The sequence below is a fragment of the Empidonax traillii genome, unplaced genomic scaffold, assembly GCF_003031625.1.
Source record: "Empidonax traillii isolate 1590-97213 ecotype Southwest subspecies unplaced genomic scaffold, ASM303162v1 scaffold784:size441917, whole genome shotgun sequence".
NCBI lineage: Eukaryota > Metazoa > Chordata > Aves > Passeriformes > Tyrannidae > Empidonax > Empidonax traillii.
Genome location: NW_020955977.1, coordinates 22,221 through 38,482, shown reverse-complemented (window position 1 = coordinate 38,482; position 16,262 = coordinate 22,221). Strand labels below are relative to the sequence as shown.

Sequence of the window (16,262 nt, the reverse complement as noted above, 5' to 3'; positions counted from 1 at the left end):
AAAAAACCAACTAAAAAACCAAAAACAAAAAAACCAAACACAACCAAAAGCAAACACTGGGGTGATGTGAAAGTCTTACCAAAGTCAGAATTCTGGAAAGGTTGAAGAAAATCAGTACCGAGTTCCCTGCCCTCTATCTGGACATCCTGGAAAGACATTGCTTCGGGAAACCACAAATGTAGAAGAATCAGTGGGCTGGTCCAACTAAAGTTCACCCGCATGACTCCTCCCTCCACCAAACCCAGACCCTTTCCTTTGTGTAGTCTCAGAAGCAGTATATATAACAATACTTTCTACTTAACGAAGCAGCAGCCATTTAAAAAAAAAAAAAAACAGTTGATGCTAAATATATCTTACTTATGAGGACATTAACAGAGTTGGCAGGTGCCCCTAGGAGAACAGAGCTCACATTTGATCCTCATCAACACCATAAGAAATGGTTTTCTCCTTAGCTAGGTTATGTTTGGAACATGAAATGTCAGAAAAATGCAAGGGTTTTTTCAGGTCATAGAAAGCATTTATTTTTGCCTGGATGACATTGATTTAGAAAAAGAGTTTACAGGTGAAGGTATAGAACTGACTATATCCACATCCACATATGAATTCAGTGCAAAAGATAATGTAACTCAGGATAAATGCTAGCAGAAAAAGGTTAACACTTGGAGGGTAACTGGAAGTAGGCGATGCATCAACATCCAGAAATGTCCTGGAGATGGCTTCAAGGGAAATTTATGACTGTGAAGCTGACAAAATCAGCAGTTTGGGACACTATCTTGTAGTATATCTGACAGACATGCCATAGAAATTGAAAACAAATTTTGAGGGACCAAAGGAATTAGGTAAAGAGTCACCATCTTGGAGACTACTGATACTGAGTTTTCCAGAGACATTTCTAAAGGCGACATTGATTCTGTAAGAAGCACTGACTAGCTAGATCTCTGTATGCTCACACTTCAGTGTAGGAATCATGGAGCCATCAAGGAATTTTTGTCTATTTAGCTCCATTGTGTTAGGCACAGCCAGGATGTGACACTTATCAGCGGGCATATCTTGCTAATGATTTTCTTATCATCACCTGTCTGGCAATCACTGGCCAAGGTCTATTTTCACATGCATTGTACACTTCAAGCTCCTTTCAACCTCATAACATACTTTTTCCCCGCCCTCCCCCCCAACTGTATCTGCCAGAAAACCTTCTAGCACAAGTGAAAATTCAGACTGATTGATTTTCAGAATAATTTTCATGATCACGCAGTATTGCTCAGCCTTGTATTACACACAGTTTGAACCACTCATGCAAGATTTCATGCCTCATGGAACAGCTTAAAGTATTCTGTCTAAAGTGGCCCAAAATTAGATCAGTGTTGGTACTGCTGAACTAGATAGTGAAATTGTTTAAAGGTTGTTACATTAAAAGTTCCCTTAAGATTTATGCTGTTGAATCAACAATGTAAAAGCGTTATACTTAAAATACTAAAAATAAAGTTACTACCATGCTTTGCCTGTTGAAGACAACATTTAAAAAATATTATTTTATAAGCCAGTTTCAGAGTGAAAACATATTTTCCTGAAAATAGACCATGGTATCAACAGTATCATAAATTAAATAAACAGAGAAGAGAGATATTATATGCACCCAAAATATAATTTCTGAAAGAAATATATTTTTTTTCTCCCCTTCTGAATAATGCCCATTTGTGCCTGGTTAGAAAACAATAGCTTGGTTATGAAATAATGGAAATTTTATCCATGAAAATGCTGCCCTCACATTAAAATCATCACACAGCTCAGAGTGTGCTGTCTGCAAGCTTCTTGGCTGTAAATCTATCAGTAAATAAGGACTATGTTACTGTGGCTCTTACCATTAGGTGAATTTCTTATTCAGTGGTTGACTAGACCATGCTATACGTGAAAAAGAGAAGATCAATTCAAGGTGCAGTATAATAATTAAACCACAAGATGAGATAAATGCTAGCATCTGCATTTTTAACCTCCTTTTACATTCTAAGTTCTAGGTCCACAGCCTGTACGGTAACAGCCCTACCGCCTATTGCTCCTGGCTGTGGTGCTCCTGGAGGTCCCAGAGGTCCCAGGACACAGCTGCACAACGGGAAGAGCCCATGAGCTTCCCATGCCTGTACCGAGGTGGTCGGTGACAAGGGAGCTGGTCATACCTGGAACACTTATAAAGCATGGGAGGTGGATGCAACTCAATGCTATTCACTTTTGGGAAACTGCTTTGGTTAAGGGTGCAAACTCTCAGGTTTTTCTCCATCATTTGTCTCTGGCTGCTCTGGAACCACCCTTTCAATCCCTGGGTTTTTCCAGTGCTCCTCTGATGCCCAGGCAGAAGTGATTGCAAGGGATAGCCAGGGTGAATACAGACACAGGGAGCATTGAGGTACTTGTTCCACGGTCTCAAGTCTCACAGAGTGGGGTTGAGTGTGGCCAGAAGATGGTGATGAATGCCAGCCCATCCTGTCCATGAGGGAAAGCTACAGGATCATTTTAAGTGTGATGTAGCCTGGATCTCATATATAGCGTATGCAAGAACTTCACATTGGGAAGGTTTTGACTGGGAGGGAGCCAGCACTCAGCTCCATTCACATCTGCTGAATGCCCTAACTATAAAGGAGCCAGGATAATAGCAGTTTACCTTAGAGAACTCTCTCAGCAACAAAAGAGTAAAGAAAATGGGCTTAAGAAAAGCTAAATATTTCAATACAGTGTGGAAGACACTCAAGTAATATTTTCTCCCCTATCTGATAATATATTAATAACTCATTTACATTCTCAGCAGTTCCCAAGCCTCTACTGGCTCCAGAGGGTATTTACAGTGCCTAAAGGATGCGGACAAAACCCCAAAGCACATGCAGTGAATTTGTATAGACAGCAGAGACTCCAGAAAACTGACAGGATTTTTTTCTTCTAATATACTGTTGTGACTGGGCCAAGTTCTCACTTCTCCCCTGGACATGGTGTCTGGACCTGCCCATACTCTAGATTTAAGCTTTCCTGGTAATGCAAAATGGTACCTTAATATGAACCTCAATCTCAGCTTCCACCCTCATCTTGGCTGTCCCTAGGGCTTGCTGACGATGTTCTCACTTGTTCTTCTGGCTGCCCTTCAGCAGCACTGTGCAGGGTTCTCTGCTAGCACTTATTAACAGGAACAGTTAACAGAAACAGCACGATTATAAGTTTCCAAACATCCATGAGGTGCTTTTTGACAGCAAGCAAAAAAATTTCAAGTACCTCCACCAGCGAATCCCAGTATATTTAACACCCACCTACATATCAAACTTGCCTCAAAACAAGCTGTGCCTAAACCTCTTGTGGCTCTAGTTCTCTTTATGATATGTTTTTTTCTCCTGTGTTTGAAAATAGTTCTTTTACTACCAAATACTTGGGAAAATAAGCAAGCTTTACTTTTGTATGACATGCATTTACTTTTAGCAGCTTAGTATATAGGTTAAATCATAACTCAGAGCCTAAAACCAACAGTGATGGAAAACTGGTATTTTTACACTAAATACTGTAGCCTTTTCAAACAGACAATTGGACTATCCTAAGTCATTAAAAAATGTCAATTGTCATTTAAAATGAGAAGGTTTCAGAACAAATTTGGCATCATTGCTGTTAATGGAAGATTTTTCCCTCTCGCAGACACTTCTGCATCTACTGGAGAGAAGAGAAAATCTGCGGCTGCCTCAAACTCAACAGGACAGAGATTGTCACAATTAACATGTTAAATACAGACCTAGTAGCACTTCTTTAATCATGATAAGAAAAATTCTATGTAGAAATTTCCCTAGTTTCTTTTTCTGAACTTCTCCACAAGTAGGAGCAATGAGAACTGTAGTCCCTGCCCCTAAAAATCAGACACAGCATTTTGAACCCCACCAAGGCTCAGCCAGGCAGCACAGTCCCATCACAGAAGGTCTTCTTACACTGGCCTTCAAGCACAAACTAATGGTTTTGGATAACTACTACTTCTAGTAGTTTACTACTATTTCTTACTTTCTTCTTTTTGATTGATGAAAATCTTTCAATTTTCTCCTAGGGAGAGTTTTGTAGACTGTTGGGCTGTAACTATGCCTACATGGACACAAAAGAGGGGGACTTCTTCTTTTGCATTACCTGACACAACTGGAAAATATCCGAAGGAGGAGACCACAGATTTCCTAATAGCAAAAGACTCAAATAGCTAATGAGACCTCCCCTCGCTCTTCCCTGTGTGTCTGATGGATTAGCTGTTTTGAGGACCCATAGGAAGAATTCAAATATGGACAAGACAATCGCTGTTTTTCAGAGAACACTGTGTGTTTTAATATCTCTGAGAGCTTTCCTAAGGCTCAGCAAGCAGCTGCTGTGTGAAAGGCAGCCCAGAGAAAGGCTCATACACATACAGCAGGAAAGTGCAATTTTAACCCAGGTGTGTGCTCTATTCATACCAGCTCCTAATGCACAATTTGTCCAACAAGTCAGGAATTTCAGATCTTTGTTTCAGTCCAGTAAACAAAACCAGAAGATAAGGTCTAGCATAATTTGGTTTTTAGCTGTCACTTACACCGTGAAGTTCACACTCACACCATGCAAAGTTTTTATCAAATATTTACAGCTCTGTGAGACCACTTGGCTACTTTATGCTAGTTTGTGAAACGTAACAGCTCATCAAAAAGAGAAAGGTGGATACTTGACTGTCACAACTCAGGGAAACACAAATTAACCAGAAAACCACGAGAGCAGTGACAGGTACCACAGCAAGCAGTGTCAAGCAGAGAGCTGGGTGCATGGATGTACCCAGCTGGGCCACTGCACTTTGGTCAGAGCAGGCACATGCTGTTCTGACCCTGAGAAGTTTGGCAGAATCAGCTCGAAAATATCTTGTAAAGAAAATGTAAAGAAATGTGCCCGCTTGTGTAACCCACTTTAGACCTCAGTTTGCAAATTGGGTGATAACTATTGAACTGAACCTATTTCAGCAGTTTAAGAATTACTTTGTTTTTTCAGTCCTTTATTGAAGTGTCATTGTAAATGGATCAAAATTAAGTTATTGGCTGTATAAACCTGTGATTTATGCCTGTGTAGTACATTCACCCACTCGCATGACAGGATCTTGCTGGGCAGCCAACTTCAGTTTTGCACCTCTGGATTTTTTGGCATGTGAAGTCAAGACACAGCATAGATATAGTTTTGTTAAGCTCCAAGTATTTTCCTTCATGCAGAATTTCACACAAACGAGAAACGCTACTACTCAAAAACCTTACTGCAAGAATGTGGTGTTGATGGGAAGCTTTCCATTTTAAAATTAAGATATTGATTGGCAGTCATTGTGTGTTTGCAAGTCAGAAAGACATAGTTACAGCACAACAGTCTACAAAACTCTCTCTAGGAGAAAAATTGAAAGATTTTCATCAACCAAACACCTGAAGCAAGGCAGAGAACATTCAATTCTGTGAAACACAGAATAGTGGAATTATCCTGGCAATTCACATGTGAGCTCTGAGTCAGTGCTTTCAGACACGGAATAATTCCACATATGCATCCCAGATGAAACAGGACCGTGAATCTCTTTCTGAATGGTACTTTTCAGCTTATATGCTTGGCTTCAAATTCATCTCCTACAGGAAAGACACTCAGAGACAGAAGCAGCTCAGGGTCCAACCCAAAAACTCAAAGAGAGCATTTTGCTATGGTGACACGCTGTCACAGCTCAGGTAGCTGCAAAAACACCTAGAAGCATGAAGAAGGTGTCTGGAGGGACAGAAGACAGCCAAGGGCTCAAGTAGCCCACACTGGGACTGGGCCTGTCCAACCTGGAGAGCTGGATATGTGTCACACCCCTTCTCTGAAGGCTCTGCCAAAGAGATGCCGCTACATCTGAGATGCAGGTTCATGAAAGGGATCCATCTTGGCCTTCCATGACTTCTAGATCTTAAATAGGCATAAATTGGTAAATCAACCAGAAGCATAATTAGAAGCTATCAGCATGATATTCTCCCAGGATATCCAAACTTGGAAAGTCTTTCAGGAAAAGAAGGATAATTCTACAAGGGTGGTACTGGAGGTCTCGATGTAGCCTGTTCCCTGCCAATCTGAAACTGTGGTGTTTGGCCAGAAGTGTGAAAGAGGAAGGTTTCCAGTGGTTGCAAACAAGTGGCAATGCTGAGGGCTAGCAATGTGATGCCCTAGCTTTTAAATCGTATTTGGTGAGCTGCTGATACTGTACCACTATGCCTTTTTGAGACTACTGCAGAGATTGAATAATGATTTGGGTGCTACCAAAACCTTCATCCCAGACAGACCCCCTGAGAGGACATGGGTGACCCTCAGAAGCAATTTTGCTATGAGCTTCTGCAACAGACAAATACTTGATTTGCCTGCTCCAAATGGAGATGTCCTTTTGTGTCTTTCCGCAAGAGTGAGGCTGAGCAGGGAAAGGCTGCACCCCATGTTCCACAGGCTCTTTGGTGAGGGAAGCAGCCAGCCCTTATGGGTAATGAAGAAGGAAACTGGTAGTGTGGAGTGGTATCCAAAGCAGAGGCTGGAGTGGAAATGTCCCCTGGCCACAACAGTGGGATGAGGAGGTGCCTTCCCTGTGGGTCCAGGGAGAGCGGGCAGACTCTACAGCCCCAGAAGCTGCCAGCTGGGCAAAAGGATCCAGCCAGCAAAGGAAACAAACAGGAAACTGGCATCCAGGAAGCCTAGGTCAGCAGCCACAGCCTTGGCAACTGCCACGTGTAAGACTAAGCCTTGTCTTTGAAAGGGTGGCCTTCGTTTCGGCATTTTGCCTTCTTGTTTCTGGATGTGAAAATACAGTAAGCAAAAGGGTAATTCCATGTGAGCAGAGGAGTTAGATGTTGGGGCTGATCAGGGTGCTTCCTGGAATTCTATATAATTTACAAGCCCAAACAGTTATGTCCGAGATAACTCTACTGTCTGTGGGAACAAATAAAGATATTCCTTTGTAGTAGGAGCTCCCTGTTATAAAAGCACCCTTGCGAAGTCCTACCCAAGCCCAGGACATCTAAGGACACCCTGTGACTCTTTCAAGGTATCTTCTTGCCTGGATGGGAGTACAGCTGCTGCTATGAATGTGACTGAGCCTTTAGAAACTTCCCCCATGGGAAGTTTCTCAGCAGTTCAGCACAATGGTTGCTCTAGGGCTTGAGCCCATGCTGGCTTCACAGAGAGAAGATAATAACACCCTTCCTCTTTTATAGATCTGCAGGCTACGAGCATGTCCTGCTTCAGTCCACTCTTCAGGTTAAAGAGCCTGATGAATCTCCCTCAGACCATCTTTCTAAGCCCTTCCTTGCACGCTCACAAGGTAGCTGACACACTGAACGGCTGTGTCCTCAGTTGGCAGAGTCCTCCAACCAAGACCTCATCAGTGCTGACTCACAGGACCAAATCCCACCAGATGCTTTGTAGGGTGCAATACTCCTTGTGCAGCCCTGCAAGATGTCTGGCTTTCTCTCAGTACTGCTTTTTATTTCTGCAGAACTTCTACCAGGCAAGCTGCTTCCCATACTACATTTGTGCAGCAGATTATTCCCAGGTCAGCAAGATGCTTCCCACCTCACCATTCCTCAACTCACTTCCGCGGACCACATCTCCACCTCAGTTACATTCAAATTCTGACCTTACCTGCACCTGCGGAACTTCCTGCAGAGACCTCCACAGACCCCACATTTGTTGCTGCCAGGACTGTCAAGAGCACCAAATTATCTGTTTACAAAGGTTCAGAAGGGCTAATCCACCATCTGTTTGCAGAAGTAAAACCTTGGGCAGGTAGTTAATTTTACATAGATCAAACCCTGTTGAATTTATGAGGGCTGCTCATAAGCAGCTGTATTTACATACCTGATCTTGTGGAGAAATAGGTGCTGGTGTTTTTAATACACTAGTCACTTTATTAAGTAGAACCAGACTGGTATTTTTTCAGTCAAGTTGTGCCAGGGATTAGTTTGACAGACTTAATGTAATTAGATGGAGATGAGTTTGGCCTGATGACCTTTTTCTTTCTCATGGTGTCCTCCCAGTGTCTGAGAAATGACCCTCCAAATAGCTTTGAACTAATTAAAGACTTTTCTTTGAGATTTTTTTCTTCCTTTTTACTATACATGACTACTCCCTTTGTGTCCTGGAAGAGATCCTCATGTCTTAAACATATCATTCTTACAGGAAGGTTATGATAAATCCAAACCCTTCAGTCAGAAGAGGGGCTGCTGCCAGGCTCCCCTTCTACTCACGAGTGCGATTGCAAGCAAAGGGCACCTGGATTTCAGCAGAAATACCAGGATCAGGTTTACATGACTTTTAAAGCCAACATCCACTGTCTTTAGGTGGCCACTTGGTGAAGCTGGTGGGTTTTACAGTAAAAGAAAAGAACCAAAAAAACAACAACAAAGCTCAAGGCACATCATCAAAAGCAACAGGCTAACACTCAGAACCGTGAAACCAACACTGCCAGTACACTCCTCAAACTGTTAAATAACAATTCAAGCAAAAGTGCATCATAACTTTATTGGAGCTCGTAAGGCAGGCATACTTATCTGCATCCTGAAAAGAATGGGAAGATATCCAAGGATACAGATGATTTCAGCATGTACAGGACTTCATTAGCAGAGAAAAAACAGGTGACAGTTAAGTACAATTTTCTCTAATTTCATAGGAATCAAAGAGTACCTTGCAGAAGTGGTATTTAGAAATAAATGCTACTCCTTGGATATCTTAATTATATAATGTTCTCTTTCTTCATGTTGGAAAGTGCTCTGGTTCCTGACAACTATCTATGTATCTTCTGCCTGACAATAATCTGGTTTTGGTGCTTGTAAATGAATTGCAGATCATAGTCTTACAAAATAAGAGATTCTCTATGTGCTTGCACTTTTAAAATTGGGTAGAGCATATGAAAGCTATCCTCCCCAGTCCCAGAGTTTGAGAGATGACTGAAATGCAAAGGTAGGCTGAAGCTACTACCAGGTAGGCTACTACCCAGCCAGGGCTACTGGCTCTTATGAGGTTGTAATCTGCATTTTAAGACAGTCAAGAACTGCTCACTCCATACTTACAGACCTCCTAAAAAAAGCACAGGAAAAATCCACAGCACCAGTGATTACCTAGTGCTTGTGCAGAGAGACTGGTGATGCTGTTCAGTCCACATTTTCCCTAATTTGGTTTGTCTTGAACTTTTGAACGACTGGGATTCATGTGACTGAATGCTTCAATGAGCAGTACTTAAGCCCTGGTTTTGGGAAGCACAGAAGCACGTTTGCCTTCAGCCTTGCCTTCAGCTGCTGAGTAATTCCACCGAAGCTCATGTCACCTAAGCCCTCACTTGGATTTAACAAGCACTTTGCTATGTGGATACCATATTTACAGATTTCTCTATGGCAAAATAGTGCTGTTTCGGTATCATCGGAGTTACAGATTGGTGTGGGGTTTTTTTTTCTGTTTTGTTTGTTTGTTTAGTTTTGTTTTTAAACTTAGAGCCCCATTACACCCAGATCACATGCCAATTCCTTTCTTTTGAAGCTGAACGTTTCAGATTTTTTTCAGTAAGAATCCCAGCCACAAGGAAATAAACACACATTAAATTCTTTATGCTTTTAATAGCCCATTATTTAGAGTCAGCATGGCCCCCAATTCACGTGTAAGGTTGGTTACAAACAATAAAACGAACTAGCCCTGTTCTCTGCCCTCTGTCTCTCTACACGTGTCTATTGAATGAGACCCCAAACTATGACCAAAGGAAGGTCTCTATTCCACCTGATGCTCATTTTGGGTCACAAAGACTAACAGGTAGCTCGACAGTACAACAGCTGTATTTCATGCCCCCGGAGGTCCAGTCCTGAAGCGAGAAGTACAGTCTACCTTGTACAGTACTGACAATAACTATTTTCACATCCTGTGCATCATTCCACCACTCAGACCCCACCCAGACGTGGGAAAACAGAGGGCAGAGCACTGCCCTTTCTACCTATTGAGAGAAAGGGCCAGACCTCATAGCAACACGAATAGCGACTGGGTATATCTGGACAACCCTGGAGAGCACGCTGCTTACCGGGGCGAGGGCAGCGCTGGGAGCCGAGGGGAAGCCGCGCTGGGCGGGATACCCTCGCTACTCACCCCCGCTCCGAGCTTCCCACGGACACTGGAGCAGCGCAGCCCTCAAGGACACTTTCGGGAGCCTCCTCAAGCTCACGAAGGAAAACTCAGGAGTAGCTACAGGGCGGCAGCCTGCTGCCCGCCCGCCGCTGTGCTAGCGGGGTTTCCCCTTGCAGCCCGTCCCCTCGGGGCAGCAGCGGGGGATGCCAGACGAGCACCCTGCACATTCCTGCAGCTCCCTGCGACCCTCGCACTATCTGGTCCCTCCTCCCGCAGCAGCCCAGCCTCAGGCACTCACCTGGGCTCCGGCGGTAGCGGCTCCTGCTGCCCCTGGGCGGGGGTCGCCACCCTGGGGAGGGGGTGTGTGGGGCGTTCCGATCTCCGCCGCCTCCCCGCAGCGCGGCGGCCGCCAAGTGCTGCGCTGCCCCCCGGCACTGGGATTTATCGGTGGCGGCGGGGTGGGGGGAAAACGCCGTGCGGAGCCACTTCGGGGCGCGCCGCGACTGCGGGCAGCGCCCGCTGCCTTCCCGCCCCCCTGGGCGGGGGGAGCCGGCGGGGCCGGGCCAAGGCGAGGATGAGGATGCGGCGGCTCCGCTGCCCTGGGCTCCGCTCCGCGCCGGCGGGGACACGGCACAGGCACCGGCACCGCCCCCGGCCCGCCGCGCCCGCCAGGGGGCACCGCCGCCCGCCGACCCGCCGCCGGCTCCGGCACCGCCGGGGGAGCACCGGGGGCACCCGCCCCGGCCCGGCCCGGCCCCGCCTGGCCCCGGCCCCGAGCCGCCTCTCCCCGCTCCCTGGCGGGGCTGCTGCCGCTGCTCACGCACGACTCTCGCCGCTGTCCGTGCCAGCGGTGCGCGGGGCTGGGCCCCTGTGGGGGGTGCTGTCGTTGTCCTGTCGAGGGATGGGTCGGCGGGCGGCTGCCACCCTGCCTGGAGCTCGGCTGGGTCACCCCGCTGCTGGCTGGAGCCCAGCCCGCCCCGGTTTGGGCAGCGGCGCGGAGAGTAGGTGTGTCGGCGGGCAGAGCGCTTCCGAGGGCTGGTACCTGCTGCGGGGGCTCTCTGGGCACCTGGAGCCTGCTTGGTGCTTGCCCGCTCCTCGCAAGCCCATCAGTCATCACCCCGTGCTGGCCAGTGCCGGAGATGCGCTCCTGGACCAGGCGGGGCTGTGGTGTGAGCCATGTGGGTTTGCAAGCGTGTTTTGTGATTATAATATTGCATCCACGCTGCCTTAGCACACCGAAGTGAAGTCGCTCAGTTCTGCATGGTATCTGTACATAGATACCATATGGAAGTACCACAGAGAGCGTTTAGAGGCCATCAGTGACTCAAAATCAAGTAGCTGTTCCCTCTGAGAATGACATAATTTCTACCAGCAGTGTTTGCCTTATCAAATGCAACTTTGATGCTACATTTTCTGCCCAAACACGTAGGATGGAAGCTTCCTCACACATCAAACAATTTGGATAAAAATGCCACAGGACAGTCTTAAAACGTTTCTGCTTTTCTAAGGAGGGATGGGATCTAAGGATGCATGGGATACAGGGAAAACAAGAAGTGAAGAACAGAAGTAAAAGAACCTCTGCTTTGTCTAAAGAAGTTGTCACTAACCAAAAATCATATTATTTTGCACAGCTGTAGATACTTGTTGTTTAATGTTGTTGGTTTAAAAATCCCTCCACTAAAGTCTCTGTTCCTGTCTCTCCTACTTTACCAAAGGATCCTCTCACAGAATCCTGATGGACAAAATGGATAAACACATCATGTGGTGGGTGAGCAATTGGCTCACAGGTCGAGCACAGAGGGTAATAGTGAATGGGGTGACATCAGAGTGGTGACCTGTCTCTAGTGGGGTTCCACAGGGCTCCATCTTGGGCCCTGTACTGTTCAACATCCTCATAAATGACTTGGACACAGAATTGGAAGGGATACTAAGCAAGTTTGCAGATGACACAAAACTTGGAGGAGTTGTTGACTCCCTGGAAGGCAGGGAGGCCCTGCAGAGAGACCTTGACAAATTAGAGGGCTGGGCAATCACCAACCATATGAAGTTCAAAAAGGGAAAGTGCTGGATTCTGTCCCTGGAATGGTGTAACCCTGGATGTTCACACAGACTGGGGAATGAGATGCTGGAAAGCAGTGCCATGGAAAGGGACCTGTTGGTCCTGGTCAGTGGCAAGTTGAATATGAGTCAGCAGTGCCTTGGCAGCCAGGAGGGTCAACCGTGTCCTGGGGGGCATCAGGCAAAGCATTGCCAGCCGGTTGAGGGAGGGGATTGTCCCGCTCTGCTCTGCACTGGGGTGGCCTCACCTTGAATATTGTGTGCACTTTTGGGTACCCCAATGTAAGAAAGATATTAAGCTATTGGAGAGTGTCCAAAGGAGGGCAGCAAAGATGGTGAAGGGCTTTGAGGGGAAACCATATGAGGAGCGGCTGAGGTCACTTGGTCTGTTCAGCCTGGAGAAGAGGAGACTGAGGGGAGACCTCATTGCAGTCTACAACTTCCTCGTGAGGGGAAGAAGGGCAGGCTCTTCACCAGATCTCTTCTGGTGATCTATGACAGGCCCTGAAGTAATGGCCTGAAGTTGTGTCAGGGGAGGTTTGGGTTGAATATTAGAAAAAGGTTCTTCTCCCAGAGCGTTGTTGGGTACTGGAACAGGCTCCCCAGTGATACGTTCGCAGCACCATGCCTGTCTGAGTTCCAAAAGCATTTGGATGGTACTCTCAGGCACATGGTGTGACTCTTGTGGATGGTACTGTGCAGGGCTAAGGGTTGGACTCGATGATCCTTGTGGGTCCCTTCTAATTTGGCATATTCTGTGATTCTGTGATTCTGTCCTGGTGCTTTCTGGTGAAGTGTGTTCAAGACTGCTGGAGGGTTCAGTGTTTTAAAATGGGTGTGGAAGATGGCACAGACCAAGAAGAGCAAAAACCTCTGGATCTCATTAATGATGTGCTAATATTTTCCTCAAATTTTGAACAACAAAGGAATGAGATTCCCAAGCATTTTTTATGGTCATCAGTGCTGAAGAGAATTTTTGTCTCAGAATCTCTATAGAGTTTCTGACATCTCTTACTTTTGTTTGGAGGTTAGAGGAGGATGGTAAGCCTAATATGTGTTCATATGACACCAGCCATAACAGGGCCATAGCCTTCAATGGGGCCATCATCATGCTGGTCAGACAAATAAAAACTGATTAGTATTTATTTAGACACGTGCATGATTGTATAAAACAATGCCATTTGGCATGTGGCCCAGGCAGTGACTCTGCATCTCACTCATCCTCCCCTAACACACTGCAACTACAGGTGAAACCAGCTTCTAGGAGCAGAAGGCAGCTGTGTCAATCCCATACACATGGAGAGCCCTTTGTCCGGGGTGCCTGACAATGAAAATACAGATTTGAAAAATAAAAGCAATATGACACAGAACTAAGCATGGAAGGAAGGATTTTAACTGAGACAATGGGCTATTAATGAAAGGCACAAACATCAGTCACTCACAGCTGAACGATTACAAGTTGATCGGAAGCTGGGTGGAGTGACAGCCCAGAAAGCTTCACATTAAGTCAATTAAATCCCATTATTCTTTAGATTTTTAAAAAATAATTAAATTAATTTCATGTGACTGTGAAAGGAGCTGAAATGACTGCCAAAAAATGTTCTTGTGACAGGCTGCAGAGACACGATTAGTCAGTAATTGTGGCACCGGGCTGGTGCTCAAGAGAGTTTTGTGTCTTATCTTTCCAACTCTGAATGGTGATAAGAGGATTCTTCAATTCCCACTAAGTAGTGCTGGGGACAAGTACTCAGCTTGCACAGGGGGGAGGTATCGCTATAACTGGATCATCTCTTACTGCATCCCAGCAATACTCCTTCAGACCTGATCTGTGAAATCCTGGGCATATTTATAGGTAGATGATGTAGAGCCTGCTGAGTTGCTTTCTTTCAGATGGGCACGAATGTCTTGCTATGAAAAGGGACACGCCTTTCAGACAAGATTTCATATGCATTCAGATATGTGTGCATGCACCCGCTCAGTCTGCCAAATTTCCATTATGGAAGAACTGCAGATGTAAGGGGAAACGTAGTGTGAAACCATCCTGTGGGCTAACTACAGTCTCCCTGACTGCAATTCTGGATAATTCAGATATAGCTGGTCGTACTGAGCCGTGCTGTGTTGGGCAGGAAACATCCAGCATGTAACTGTTGGCTGGTTGCTATCTATACATTTCTTTTTCTCTTTCTTTAATGTATTCCCCTTCGACTTTCCTGATCCATTCTTTGCATTTAGGTTGCTGCTTCTTCCCTGGGAAGTCATTGGATATGTCACCAGGCACGTCTCTGCAGGGCAAAAAGAATCCACCAGAGTGGCTGTCAACAGTGTGCTCTGTAACCCCCTCCCTTCTGTCTGCAGGGCTCAAATGCTAATGCACTGCACATGGGATTCATATGCCTTTAGCTTCTGACACTGTGAGTTAATCATCAGAGTGCAAGCTCATCACCTCAGGCTCTCTGTATAGTTAATGGAGAGAAATAGACACCTCCAGAAAGCAACTCCTCTCATCCATCTTAGGCATCTATGTGAAGATGAAATGAGCTGCCTTTTGGAGGTGCTCATTTCTCTCCACCAGGTCTTAAAGGAGCCCAGGGTGACTTGCTTAGATGGAGGTGATTAACGTTTAGATATGTACAGTGAAGTGAAATTATTTCACTTCTTTTGAGTAAATCTAGTAGTCATGACCTAGTGGAGATTGAGAACCCTTGAGACTTTCTGCATATCCTATAAAATGCTGGCAAGGGGCAAATCTGAGCTGTTTTGCAGCTCTCTGGCAAATAAAAGCAGTGCTGATCAGACAGATTAATTCTAGTGCGGCAGGATGATGCAAATCTAGGAGGGGACAGAGAAATGTTGTTCAAGCAGTTTCCAGAGGTGCCATTTTGACAAGTAGGTGGCTGCTTCCACCCACCTACCCATCTCTATGTGGTAGCTGGCTGCTTAGAAACAGGTGACTCCAGAACCACTCTTGCCTGTGCTAAAACAGGTTTTTGTTCAGCATTAGAGTGGTTTCAAACTCATTTTAAGGGCTCTTGCAACTCTCTCTAAAGCACCTTGTTCTGGCTACAATGAGATGCTGTGAGAGACACTCAGCAGACTCACCGTAGTCCTTTCTTCAAAACTGCCTCTTCCTGAGCTCAGGATGACACCCTATTACCTTCCTGAGGAGATAATTCTTTTTTGTCTTCTATGAAAAAGTGATCTATTTTGCTGTCAGTACCCAGTAATCTACTGCATTGCAATTACTCCTCTTAAGCAAATTAACAAAACAGCATCCTCATTTTATTTGGATTAACTTCTGCAGTTAAGACTTGACAGATGATACCAAAAATACCAATGTAAATACTGTGTATTTTTATGTTTGATCTCAGAAATACTCTCATGTATTTAATGAGTGGTCTCTCGTGGGTGGTCTCTCTGGTCATTAGTAGTTCTAGGACTCTGAGGTATAAACAGAAGCTTCTGCAGGGAAAAGCAGAGCTACCCTTTTTCAAAATGCTGTCCTAATAAATCTACTGAAATTCAAAACTTGGCAGGATCATACTCCTCAACATGGAGTCAATTGGTCATTAGTTTGCTGTTGTTCTCGGGTTCTTCTGTGTCTACATGTCAGTACTGCAGATGCCCAGGAGCTGTGGTGTGCTGCTTGGTGCCATCAGCTCTGTCTTGCTTTGAATAGAGCAACCACAGTATTTGCTCAGCAGCAAGAGTCTGTCTGGGAGCACGGCCCAGAGGACACAGCCCCAACCTGCTTGCATCTAGCAGATGAAATGTTAATGCCTGTGGCATGGTACGGGCACAGTGCCTTCTGGCTCTGCCATGCTGGGGCGAAGCCTGTTTGTGACTTCTTCATTTGTACAGTGGGCAAAATAATTATGTATTAGCTTGTGTGTGCACTTTGGGTGTTTTCTTTCCATCTCTCTCAGTGGCACTGGTAAGTGTTCAGCAAATGTCACCCTTACTCCATCATTCTCTCTTATTTTGCAGGCATATTTAGCAGGATGCTATCTTGTAGCATCCCTCCAACCTCAGCAGCTCGTTCTTCCGCAAGCAGTTCATTCACTGCTCACGGCTTGTATGGGATCTGCTTT

The 16,262-nt window shown here is 45.5% G+C and overlaps 1 protein-coding gene across 2 annotated transcripts in view; it reads right to left on the bottom strand.

Moving 5' to 3' along the window:
* Window positions 1–10,459, bottom strand: part of HTR1E (5-hydroxytryptamine receptor 1E) — a 33,243-nt gene extending 22,784 nt beyond the window's left edge. Inside the window, exon 1 of one of the 2 annotated variants that reach the window (XM_027901429.1) lies at window positions 10,415–10,459. The gene's annotated coding sequence lies outside the window, so the exon portion shown is untranslated. Of the gene's footprint in view, window positions 1–10,072; window positions 10,141–10,414 lie in introns of those variants that run through there. The other variant, XM_027901431.1, reaches the window with a different exon arrangement.
* Window positions 10,460–16,262: the final 5,803 nt, after the last annotated feature.